Source organism: Paramormyrops kingsleyae, chromosome 13 (genome assembly GCF_048594095.1).
Source record: "Paramormyrops kingsleyae isolate MSU_618 chromosome 13, PKINGS_0.4, whole genome shotgun sequence".
Classification (NCBI taxonomy): Eukaryota; Metazoa; Chordata; class Actinopteri; order Osteoglossiformes; family Mormyridae; genus Paramormyrops; species Paramormyrops kingsleyae.
This window is the reverse complement of record NC_132809.1, coordinates 32,787,338-32,800,624: the sequence shown is the minus strand read 5'-3', so window position 1 is coordinate 32,800,624 and position 13,287 is coordinate 32,787,338. Positions and strand designations below refer to the sequence as shown.

The following is a 13,287-nucleotide window of genomic DNA, read 5'->3' as shown; positions in this document are numbered from 1 at the left end:
CTGCCCCCTCCCCCATTATGCAATTGTTAGTGATGACTTGAGCTTCACCTCCATATATAAAATCAGTGGGATGATCTGAACTCATATGGGACAGACAAATGGAGGCCAAATGTAGGAAAGGGGAGGAGTGGAGGGAGTGGGAGGGGCGCTTCTCTTCCTGGTCAGATTATGAAGTCACGCTGTTGGTTGGGGGCCTCTCTGGTGGGCAGAAGCTCTTTCAGCGATGCTAATGGAAGCCGTCAGTGAGCTTCAGCTCGCAGTCTGGGTCAGCTGAGATGTGGGAAGCCCTTCACTGTGGCAAGGGTAAACGGGGAAAACACTCCTTAATATCTAAAATATAGAGATTGTATGAACAGAATTATACATCTTTTAGATTTCATTGAGCTTTTTTGTTATGAATTACACAGTATTCCAGTACAATCACTGTATTATTAGTAACTAATGACTTTGGAGCAGACAAGAGTTCATTAAACTGAGTGGAGCTAAACAGTGAAATATTCAAAACATTTGGATTGTTTAGTTTCTTAAAAATGTATAATTTTTCCCCCTTCTTTCTCACAATTTGAAATAATCACAATGCGTGCATGTTATATACTGTTGATGCTTCGCGAGTTGTTTACATCAGAATGACTGCAAATGTATTTTACAGTTGTGATATTTGGACAATCAGAAGGAAAATAGATGGGCTGTTGAGATTACAGTGAAGTTGCTATTGCTTAAACATCTAGAGGGGCTAAATAAATCTCTCTAACTCAGTGGAAAGAACATGAGGACTAAAATTACAACAACATAAGGGAGAATATCTTTAACGTGAAATCATTTCCTCTTCTTAATCAAAAAATGACAGGCCCAGCTCTGAAGTTTCCATCTGTACAATCTGCATACTATGGTTCGGACGCCAAGATGTTTGAGTCATATATGTTTTAAGATTATCTACTGAGACTGGATTTCTCCTGGTCTAATCTGAGTGGCCTTTTTCAGGAGATCAAGTCCTTTTCTTTCCTCCATAATACACACTCAGGCGAAGTGCAATATAAAAACTGTGTGTAACCTTTTGACCCTGAAGTCATGCTTTCAGGTTCTGTCTAGTACTCACTAAATATACTCATGATGAGTAATTCAGTTTTACATTAAATTAGGTAGTAGACAAGTATACAAGGACACAAAATGGAATTGCACATCTGGAAAGATTTACATTACTCTCCCTAATTTTTTGTCATGTTTCTTGAGTTGGAGGTATTTTTTGGTAAATTAGTTAAATGAATTAGTACAATAATGAAATGTATGTCTGATAAATGAGGATTTGACTTAAGCATAAGCTTGATGGGGTCTGTACATATAAGAGATTTTTTATTGTTATATTTCAGAAGACAGACTGTAACAATGAATTTAAGTTTTAAACAGACAATTCTCTTTTTAGAACCTTCTTTCACTTTGTCCTGATGGCTCCTTCCCTATCTTACAAGTTATTTCGCTGCGTGAGAAGAACAGTAGGTACGCTATCACCACAGAAGGTACAAAAATTGCGATCAGCATGCAGATTTCACATTCATTGTGTGCCTTGCTTCAAACCTTTGCCTTGAAAGGTCTGGTGACCAATAATGTGAATCATTCATGTGAATCAATAATAGACATCTGCTCTCTAATATAATCCACTACAGCTTATTTGGCAAGGAAAATGATAAATTATCGAACAGTACACATTGTGCTACATGCTAAATGCTAAATAATATGTGTATTTAAATTGTGTGTGTTTGTGTGTGTGTGTGCATGTGTGTAAAATTAAGTCCAAAAACATGTTTTATCTTTAGTTTCTTGGAAGAGCGAATGAGTGAGAGATTGAAAGTGAGTATGTGTGAGGGGGAGATGCTTTATTGAAAAGTATAAACTTTTCAAAATGAAGTATGAAATAATAATCTGTGTGTGGCCTGTGAATGTTGAGAATGCAAACATTTCACAATAAAGTTTAAACAAACGTTAAACACCTCACAAAAAAGAGAAAGAGACAAAAAGACAGGGCACATTGAGTTAATTATGTGTCCTTGTGGAAATAAAAAGTAGCCACTGCTGTGAAAGATTACTTACCTTTAGAATATACCTGTAAATCAGAGAAGATAGTTGTCTAGTATTGAACAAGATTGTCTGTTTGGGGAACAACTGAATTCACATGAAACACGTACAGAATAAGAATGTGCAACTTTTTATGGAGGGATTATGGTGAAAATGTATGAGTTTAACTTGAATTTAAGTATAATATAGACAAATTGGAAACTGTATCAAAATATATAGTTTATTATTCATAAGTCATATGAAATATATACCCTGAAAATAAATTACATATTTTTGATATGAAAACAGACATACTAACATTTTCGTAGCTGGGTGGTCAAGCCCTTTTTAACCTGTTAACATAAAAATAGGTGAACATCTAGTTTAAAGTGCAGGTGTGATTATAATCGGGAATTATCTGGTGGTATGTAGGGCTTATAAAGCTTTTTATTACAATTATTAATTAATATGAGGTTACTAGCCATCGTTTTTAAAGCTAAATTTGAAAAATATAAGACTTGCTTGTGTTGATCTTATTTCTGTATGAAAGTAGACTTTTGCAAAAGGTATGTGTCATATCACAGTTTCCTTTGTTTTAAATGCACTATCCTGCAATATATGTTCATGGTTTGATACCGTAATGGGAAAACGTATCAGTAGCTACCTTTCAAACGCCAGCTTTTCCCTGACTAACTCACAACAACATTTCACATGATGGTAGCTATTTGTTTTCATCCTTATAATTTCCAAAAAGCCTGCAAAATAGACATCAGTGCAAACATGATAGTTGCTCAGAAATGCCAGCTTCCAATGAAATGCCACATCTCTATGAATCTGCAGAGGGAAAGTCCTCTAGATAGTGGACAGACAGCATTTTGGGCTGGAAAACAAAACTTGTTTCTGCATTTAGTTTGTTTTGTAACAGTTTGTTCTCAGTTTGGTGGGTCATATTGTAGCGGTAGATATATGTAGTAGTAGCTATTGTGACTTTTGTTGTTTGCACTTTAAATTGTTTTGGCTATTTTCTGCGATGTTTCACCATGGGAAACAAGCATAGCTTCTTGTACGGAATGACTTTTTTCAGAAAGTTCCTCTTACGCCAGCATATGGGCCAAACTCACACTGAAAACAAGTGCAAAATTACCTTTTTTGTCGCCAGCTGAAAATGTGTACAAACTTCAGGTGAGGCCTTTAACCAATTACATTAAGTCCATCGATCTGACTTTCATCTCAATTTAACATTAACTCTTCTAGGATGCGAGACATATTTGTGTTTTGCAAGGTCAGTGGAGGAATGTGGTTATAATGTATGTTTAGATATGTTTTTGTTCTGAAAGGGATAGTGGGTGATCTACGTTTGAAGACATCTGGATGCAATGAAATGGCATTTAACTAAACAAAGAAGGAATCTCCCAAGCCACCCAAGTGCACATGCATTTTTGCTATTCATCCAGCATTTTCAAATGTAGTATAAGGACAAATATTTTACTGCAGCAACCTTAAGAGTTTCCAGAGAGATCTTTCCAAGGCAGAATTCCACAGAAATGATCTTGCAGTTGCTTTACTTTATAGATAAACATTAATGTCTGCAGTATTAGTGCAACTCTTAGGCATGAATGTCAGAGATGTGTATGTGAGCAGTATGTATTTAATGTCTTGGTAAATCATACTCAAATGAGGGCACTTGAACATTGCTGTCTAAAGATGTGTATATACTGTATATATCCAGATGTAAAATTTGGTTAAAACCCAAATAAGGGCTTTTCTCTCACAATGAACAGATTTGAGGTTGTTGATGAACAAAGCAGCACAGAAACCTACTATGACGTCAGCCTCAGTTAAACTTTATTCGCATTGATGAAATGTAGACAAGGATTTGAACGAGAGAAAAAAAGTGCACACGTTACGGTTTCAGAAGTTTCCATAGTTAAACACTGAAAGATCAATTGTCTGACATTAAGGAAGGACATAACCAGATAACCATCAATATGCTGAATTACCAATCCAATTAAATAAATATCAGATATTTTGGAACATTTTGTTTTTCTTCAGTTTTCGGTTTTTCTGTTTCAGATTTGTGGCTATATGATTCTCCCATTTTCTGTGACAGGCTTGAATGCAGAAGGACAAGAAAACAGACTTGCTCACTATATCTGCAAATAAACAAAAAAACTGTTTTTTTTGTAATTACAAATTTGCTTTTAAAATGACAATTATACTCAAATACTGAATGCAGAAGAATCCAATGAAGGAACATGCACAACGGAAGATGTAACTACGGTAGATTTATTTACTCCTTGGTAACATTTATACAAATAGTCTTCAAGCCTGAGAATCACACATAGGAACATGCTTTGAATAATAAGCATCGTGAAATCTAATCAGATTTATAATAGGAATTGATTGTTGTGAGGCAGAAGGGGAATGTGAGGGGTTGACAATAAGCTGAAATTTAAGTGTTAATTTTTATGCTAATCTCCTGCCATCTCCACGTGATGCAATTTCTGCGCAGCAAATATGAAATTGCCTTGCTCCCAGAAAATGTCAGCTTGCCATACTCTCCAAGCTTGTAATTCATTAGCTATGTGTCTATTAGCCTGTGACACGGCAAGCTATGAACACTCAACACTGCTTCATACTTGCTCTGTGACTTTCGGACCTTATATATTCCAGCCCAATAGCTGCAGGTTGGTGGGGGCTTTTATGCCTTGTTATATATTTGGTGGTTCTTGCCTTCTGGACAGAGACTATTTAATATAATGTAATGACATTCCTAAGAAGACAAGTGAGGGTGGGAGTGGCAAGACCTTCCAGACTGAAACATAGTAAAACAGCATTTTAGATTTTCATTGTTCCCTCATACAACCATTCTATCATTCTTACCAGCAAACACACACACATATATATAATGCCGACACATAGAATGGAAGTGGAATAATAAGGTCCTGTAATTTTTGAAAACCTTTGAACCTCCATGTAAGTGGAAGACTTTCTTTAAGATGGCCTCATCTGCTCTCTCTTTCTCTCTTAGTTTGTTTTAATAACCCATTTTTTTTGTACCTTGGCGTGTGGATCTTCAGAAGTAGTGCCATTGTGAAATGCATCCAAACAACAGAAAACACGAGTTAAAGGTTTGCTTGCAATTCACATATAGGTCAATTAAATGCACCAACATCTGCTCTTGCTTAACAAATAGCACATAATATTGAAATGTTAATGATGCTTCTTATTCAGGGTCAGAATTCTTCTTCAGCTTTTCTTCTCCCATTATTATCACCACATTTTAATGCATTTTATTTATTTTTAAGATCATTACAGGTTGAAGTATACATGAGTATATGTGTAGGTATGCATTACATATGTACTTATATCTCAGCCAGTAAAGCTGTTCTGTATATATGAGCTTGAATATAATAGTGGAAATGCTTCTTTTGCTGAAGTGGCGTAATGTCTTATAAATCAATAATGACACAGATGGAGCAGGAATAATCTATTTAAAATGTCTAACAGCAAAATTTGCCTTACACATAATTAAAGATTTTACTCTGCACATTTGTTTGTTTGTTTATTTTTTTGTGTGCTATATTGTTGTCCTTTTAGGTAGATGTTTAAGCACTGAGATATGATTTAGCCTAAAAGCACAAATACTGGGGATTTAAGCTTTAAGAATTGGGTTCTTCTGCAGTGACTCTTTTAGGGTATAAACCAAAGGCTATGTAAGATTAACGTTTGCCAATAAAGTTTTAACAATTCATATATATATATATATATATATATATTTAAATGGAATTCTGATTGGACGTGTAAATATTCCTGAAGGCTTGATTTTCGTTTGCAGTAGCTGGGCTTGATTTAGCAGCAGGAGGAGTGAGAAAATAAAGTGGAGGCTGTCAGAAGTAGCAGCTACTTGGACGGCTGACAAATATAAGCTCTTATTGATCTGATGAAAATAAAAGATCCCACAGTGCAATGCAGCGTTTAGCTTCCCGTCTGCTGCACAACACTGGTGGCCTTGGTTTTGGGATAGATTTTTCTCTTGCCGCATGGACGAGATTGAATTTCATCTTCAACCTTTTCAGCTGAATTTTCCTTGACCCCTGCGTTTTGCTGTAATTTGCCGCATTTGTTACATTGCACTTGACATCAGGGTCCTGCTCTGCTCCTAACCTCCATCTCTGTCTCTGCCCCATTTATTTTATAACAGGGAAGTGGAAACCACCTTAGACTTCATTCCTTGCCACCCTTAATCATCTGTAGTTCTTGCCTCTGTGTGTTCTAACCTCCCTGGCAGACCTTATACAAGAATGAAGTTAGCGTGTTAAGGTAAGATGTACTCCCTTATTTGTCAACGTTACCTACACCATGACCAGGTCGGTCATTCATTCATTCATGCATCTTCTGTATCACGTGTCCTACACTTAATGTGTTTGATTATTGAATGCTGTAATAGTTACATGTACCAGTAACACAAACGCATCTTCAGTGTTCCTCCTGCTGGCAATACTGGCAACAGGTTTAAAAACAATTTAAAGGTATCTGTTTTGTAATCAAAAATACCAAAGCGAAATACAAAGGATATACAAATGTGAAGCTTAGAAATGTACTTACAGCTTATGAACTCCTTTTAAACATTTCAAAACTCCAGCTGACAGAAGAAAGTAACATACAAATACAAGAACAAACTAGTTTAGTGTTGTTTATGAGAAGACCAGTCTCCACTATAGAAAAATTACACATAATAAAAAGCACAGACGTAATTAAAACATTATAAATGGTGTGTTTTCTGCTTCAATTTAAACACCCATAATATCTATAAATGTATATGTTCTTTCTAAATGGTTGAATCTGAAGTAAATGTTTAGTCTCTTCAGACATGTACAGATATGTTGTTTGGAATGTTATTGAGTATTACAAGACCTGTGTTTACTAGGTAGGAACTTTAGCATCAATAAATGTGCCTCTAAGACTGTATGTGGGTAGATGTGTGTCACAATCACTCAAATCAAGCCCGCTCTCCTTGAGCATATTGTAAACATCTATCGTCAGTGACAACTATCTAGAGGCAAGACCACGACTCTAAGAAATTCCCAGAGCCCCCGGCACATACAAGATCTTATGGCGTCCTATCAAAACTAAGCATTTCTGTTGTTTGAAAAGCGACTGTCAAAAAATCTGTGTGATTGTGTGAACAGTTGGTTCAAGCATTGTGTTTTGTTTTACATTTAGGTCAACTTCTTGCTTTATTTTTTTCCTCTCTTTTTGGTATTTTCGTGAGATAGTAATAGGAAGTTTCTCATCGAGAAAATATGCTATTTTCCCCTCTAAGACTCGCTAGTATCAAAGTCACTTCCATATTAGTGAGGACAATAGACTTTTATCCTTTGTGCTGGGCTCTGCATGCGGCTGCGCTTCCTGAATTAAACTGCTAGTTTCCTGTTCTTCATATGCACGGCCACATCTGGGCATCTTGCTCAGATCCCCGCTCCTTAATAACAATCACCTTCCCTTTCGGTCTCTTCTGATCGTCCCTAATTCACTCTGACAGATAGTGCCTGACAAGCCGGCCGCTCTCCCCTCCCTCCGTGACCCTAACTCAGTCACCAAACTCATATAGCCTGTCATTTTTAATATCCGATTTCGATTTTAAGTTATGTGTATTACCCAGATGATGAAATCAGTGTTTAACTTAATGCAGAATGGATTCTCTCACATTGAGGTCCAAGTGAACTGAGAGAGAGACAGAATGAACTAAGGATATCAGAAGTAAACCCTGTTGGTCTGCCTTTGTTTTCTGTTTTAAATGACATTTTAAACATATGTTAGTGGTGGCTTTCAAAAGTTTCTAATGTGGATACAAAGAGGCGATATTTTTTTATCATTTTATCATTGTCTCTCACTGTGTACTATTAATATATTCCATAAGAAACACACATATTGCTAATGTTACACATCTTAACAGGTATGTGCTTTAGCTTTACTGCAAAGGTGCTTCCTGATTCCAGGTTGGTGAAACTGGAAAAGATGCGAAAGTTTATAACAAACAAAAAGTTTTGCAATTTTCATCAGTAGAGTATTTATAGACGTCATTACATTCAGGGAACAAAGAAATCGTGGTTAAATGGACAGTTGCCATAGTCTGTCTTATTTTTCCATAACAGACTAGTTTAGCTATCCATAAACATGCAATCTGGTTGGTGGACTTCATGTCTTTTAATCACACCTCTTTTTTTGATGATATGCTTTCTAATGGCATTTATAAATATTGAATATAAAAAGTAGACATATATAGTAGATATAAAAGTAAAATAAGAAATGCTAATGTCATACACCAGTTGCAGACCACATAAACAGTTTTGCATGCAGTATTTTTTGGTACCGTAGGGTGTCAAATCCAATTTATCAATCCATATTTCTACATTCCTCTTCCTATGCTACGTTTATAATTCAGCAGAAATATTAACTGCCGGAATGGGGCCCTAACAAACTCATAAATGTCAGTGCACTGTTTATGTTTTATATTTCTTCTTCTTTTGGTATTAAAACCAATATTGTTTTTCTAGAAATTTTAGATTAGTTTTAGGAAGTAGTTTAGGAATGTATAGATTTTATTCTACTGATAACACGTTGCAGTGAACACTTGCGTTGTCCTGTCCATGTAGTTTATGTAGGATATGTGGTGAAATAATGCAGATAGATAGATAGAAAGATAGATAGAAAGAACAGAATGCAAACACTTGGTGTGAATTCAGCACAAGGATGTTTCGTGGAAAGACACTGAGAGCATTTCAGAACCCAATTATAAATGAGGCAAACTGAGAAAGATATATTCAACAAAGTGAGGGGGAATTCAGAGAAACATTTATTCCAAAACATTATTGGCATGGAGCGCTGAAATAAACACAAATGCCTGTGCTTAAGAGCAATGCTCTGTCTTTTGTCTTTTCTCATCTTGGTGTAGCTGAGAATATTTATAGTTCTGTACTGCAATGAAAACATGCAAAGCTTTGGAGACAAAGAATGACTGCAGCTTGTGGCAAACTACGTATGTATTTATTAGTGTTAATACACTAATGTTGTGTATGCGTATGCAGGCTGTATGATTCCTGGTGTTATGCTCATAAAGACAGAAAATGTGTCTGGACCATGGGACAGCTCATTGTAATCTAAATTTATTAGTTAGTGGCTGATGGTTACTATGAAAGTTGAAGGTTTGCCTTTGAATTTTCAGGTCTAAAGAAGGCATTCCTTGTTACGTGAAACTCGGTATCGGGTGAAGCATTGCCTGCTGTTCTTGGTTCTAGTATTTATTGTCAGATGAGTTCAGCTTTCAGATACCCTTCCCTGATCTGCCACTCTGGAATGAATCCATTCCAAATGAATTCCGAATGACTGAGGTTTACTGTATGAACATTTTCAGTTTCACAGATAAGCACTAGACAGTAAACTTATACAGTACATATCTGTGGCCAGCATTGTACCCTCAGTGCTACTGAAAGGTCTAGATTTGACACATCTCTCTTCCCCCTTTTCAGTGTTATTTCCTTGATTGTTTTTTTGTCAGGGTCTTGGGCCAGACACACAAGCATCTTTTATTTTTAGTCTGTGTCTTTGTTAAAACTTTTTTTTTTAACCCCCCTTTTTTATTTCCAGGGAGAATCCATCAAAGTGCTTTGTCAGGAAAGAAAACAACAGTAGGGCTCTTTATGCTCGACATTCAAGGGGATAAGAATTTTGAGGACACTTGTGTTTTTCATGGCGGGTCTTATGATAGATCACTGGGCCCTCAGTGGGTCTCTGTGAACTTTCTTACTATCCCAGTGGCCGATTGCACCTCCATTGTAGTTCAGTCACCCCCACCTCCTATTTTTGATTGACTTCTTTCCAGATTTGTTTGGGCTTCGGTGATATTTTCACATCAACTCGTATATCTCTTTTAAGCATGATTTTGTAAGCTTTATTTCCTGCAAATTTTAAATGCTGCTGGTGTCACATAAATTCTCACATCTAATGCACATTTTTCCTGGTCTGGTCATATAAAGGTTACACCTTAAAAAATGTAGTGATACATTTAAATAAATCTCAGGGTATTGTAAAGCACTGACATGACAACCATCTTTAAAGATGTGAACTTAGTTATTAGTGATTTGTATGCAGTTCATATCCATCGAGGAGTTACCTACGGGTCCGTAGCCAGATTACTAAACTGCACACACTCTAGACGTCTTGTCACTGTCACTGATGTGATGTACAGTTCAGTCTGGCTTTTTTCTGAAGTACTTTAAATATTATATCAAATTTAAGAATGATATAGTAATGTTCATAATGGACTCGGTTCTTTAAAAAAATCCATGATCCGTTTTGAATAAGTCACTGTTCTCACTTTTTTAAAGGTAATAACAGGTAGTCTGTGCATTACATGGTATGTACTGTGGATGTCTATGTCTCTGATCTCAGTAGCAGTTAAAACGAAAGAGCAGCTTAGATAATGTCGAGCCAATTTACTTTGCAACTTCCATCTTTCTTAGACTAAAATCTTTATTTGATCATGATTCTTCATGTGCATCCACTGGACGTTTATTTCTGCTCATTTCCAGCATTAACGCTGCACAAGGTTGACAAGGTTTTTTGGACTGACCTTTTTTGAAGAGTCTCTGTGCTGGTTAGCTGATGGAGGCAAATGATATAACCTGGACAAAGGGAGTTATCCTGATTTGCTGAGAAACTATTCCGCTTTATAGACGTATAACACTTTGAAGTTTTCTTTGGATAGAGTCCTACAGGTGTTCCCAACTTTCTGAAATCATATCAAAAGGTTCTGTAAAGCATTTACACAGACACTAAACTCCACAATACTTGAGCAAAGATGTGGCTAGCTGGTAATTTGTTCTTCTTAAATATGTAATTGATATGGATTGATACGGATACTACATTTTTTATTTAAAATATTTCTGTACTATAATAATGATAACAAATTCCCTGTATCAGAGTAGAAGTTTATACACATGGATATGTATCTTTTCTGAATTTTTATTGCTTTTATTCGTAAATACCTTAGACCATAAAACACCCCTGACCAGTGGTGATGAGTGTTGCATACAATGTTTCAAATTGCGATAACATTTATTTTACTTGAGAAGAAAGAAAAGAAAGAAGAAAAAAAAACTTCAAGCAGAGCTAAAAGAGGAAGCCCACAGGAATGTGTTGTGAACGTGGTGAAAGCCTTTTTGGGACCATGGCTTGGAAGACGTGCTTTTGGGTGTAAAGTACAATGTGCGGAAAATTGTAATAGCTGTTGTCAGTACTGCAACCTGTTTATAATAAGGAAATGGGTGGAGGGAACTTGATGAAATTTTGCTCTGTCCTAGATATAGCCGTTTCCGCCCCATGGGTTTCTTTTATGTGTGTGTGTGTGTGTGTGTGTGTGTGTGTGTGTGTGTGTGTATTTTTTGGGGAGGGGGTGAGGGGTGGGTGGGTATGATAACATAATTTAAAGAAAAAAATTAAAAATGGTAAATCAATGTAAGGTCACATCAGCATCCTGTACAGTGGAAGCCAATGTATATATTATAAAGCACAGTACTCAGCTATCAAATAATAATTAAACAAAAATGTACATTTAACATGCATGCAATTATTTAAAATAAGCAGTTAGGTAAGAAGATCTGTATTTAAATGAGCATTGGTGTTTGAAGTCTACCACAACTTACAGTATTTACAGTATTTCACACTATTGACATTTAAATGTGATAAGAATAGAAGTCTATATGACAGCCTGTTTTGAAGTTGCTTTCTGAACACGCTGAAATCTTTTTTAGTCTGTAATTAAAAAAAGGAACACTGTGGTTTTCCTCTACATTTGATTGTAATGGAAGCTTATAAAAGCTAAAATGGGGGGGGGGGGGGGCAGTGGGGGCTTGGAAGGAATTAGATCCAAGTGAAGAGCACACCTGGGTGACAGAGATTGAATTTACTGACTGCTGTGCGATCATATTACTGAGCGCAGGGCCAGCTTTCAGAGCAGCTGTAAAAGAGAGGCTCTGTGAAATCAGCATGCAAATAACAGCACATTGTTAACCTAATCAGATGCAGAAGTGAGGGAAGGCGGAAGCGAATACGGGTGGAGGATCTGCAAACAAGCCGCGTGCTGCCAAGAGGGGATGGGATGGGCAGATTAAACCCATCTACCTATGGGGTGTTGTTGGCAGGGTTAGGGTAACGTGTTCTCCCCGGGGTCTGCCGCTAACCTGCCCCTGTAGGTACCCCGGCTTCTGCAAACTCCCGTCAAGTGCCTCCGACGAGCAGTTTCTGTGATGGTGGCACCGTGTCGTCAGCCTTGCGGTCGGTGCCCAGGCCTTTCTGACAAGAGATCCCAGCTGTAGGACACTGATGATTTAATGCCTTGTATCATAAAAAAGGACAAGGATAGTCTGTGTGTAGCAGATTCAATGAGGCAGGTGCTTTAGTCCTGATTATTATGCCCTGCCTTATAATGTGCTTAATGAGTGTTTTGATGAAATTGGATTCTGGTTTTATGATAAGAATATATTTCCTTTTTTAGTAGCTCCCCCCCTCCCCTTTTTTCACATCAGTAGAGTTTGTATTACATGGATTTAAACACGGACATCTGGCCACTCTTGGTGATTTCATGCCTATTTTTGTATATTTTGTCCTTAATATACATATTTAGATGCAAATCAAATGTATGCCAGGAGAAAGAGAAGCGAGAATGAATGAGTCCCCGAAGAACTACTGAATATTGTTAGCAGTGAAGGAACAGTCCTGAAAAAGGTTATTGCCTATAAAGCAATCCTTATGGAGAGAACTGTGAGTGAAATATGCCTTACTCAGAGAACATGTTAAAAATGTTTGTCTGTTAGATAAATAGTAATATATAAATGCATAGAGATTACATTCACCTTGCACTAAATTATACATGGAGTAAAACTTTTTCTGCATTATAGTAATACTTTGTATAATTTCTAATTGGTTTAAGGATATGCGTTATCCCAAAAGATGCAAGAAGCCATTTCCAGGGAATCCGTGTCACAATTTACAGCAGAACACTTCATAAATATCTCTCCATTAACCCAACTAATAAACTCTTCACTTTATCTCAATATAAAATCAAATTCAGTTAAAATAATCCTGTGTAGAAGCTTCGGAGGGAGGTCATGGAACGAGTACATAAATCTGGAGGTTCTGGACTAAACACAGTGCATCATATTTATTATGAAAGCC

At 36.7% G+C, this 13,287-nt stretch overlaps 1 protein-coding gene across 8 annotated transcripts in view; it reads left to right on the top strand.

Annotated features, from left to right (window-relative positions):
- The window catches only part of LOC111849650 (zinc finger protein 536-like), a 181,765-nt gene that overhangs the window by 100,008 nt on the left and 68,470 nt on the right, over positions 1-13,287 (top strand). For 6 of the 8 annotated variants that reach the window (XM_023822712.2, XM_023822715.2, XM_023822713.2 and 3 more), the window contains one exon: positions 6,254-6,372. The exons of the other annotated variants lie outside the window; for them this stretch is intronic. The gene's annotated coding sequence lies outside the window, so the exon portion shown is untranslated. The remainder of the gene's footprint in view (positions 1-6,253; positions 6,373-13,287) is intronic. 8 annotated transcript variants of the gene reach the window in all.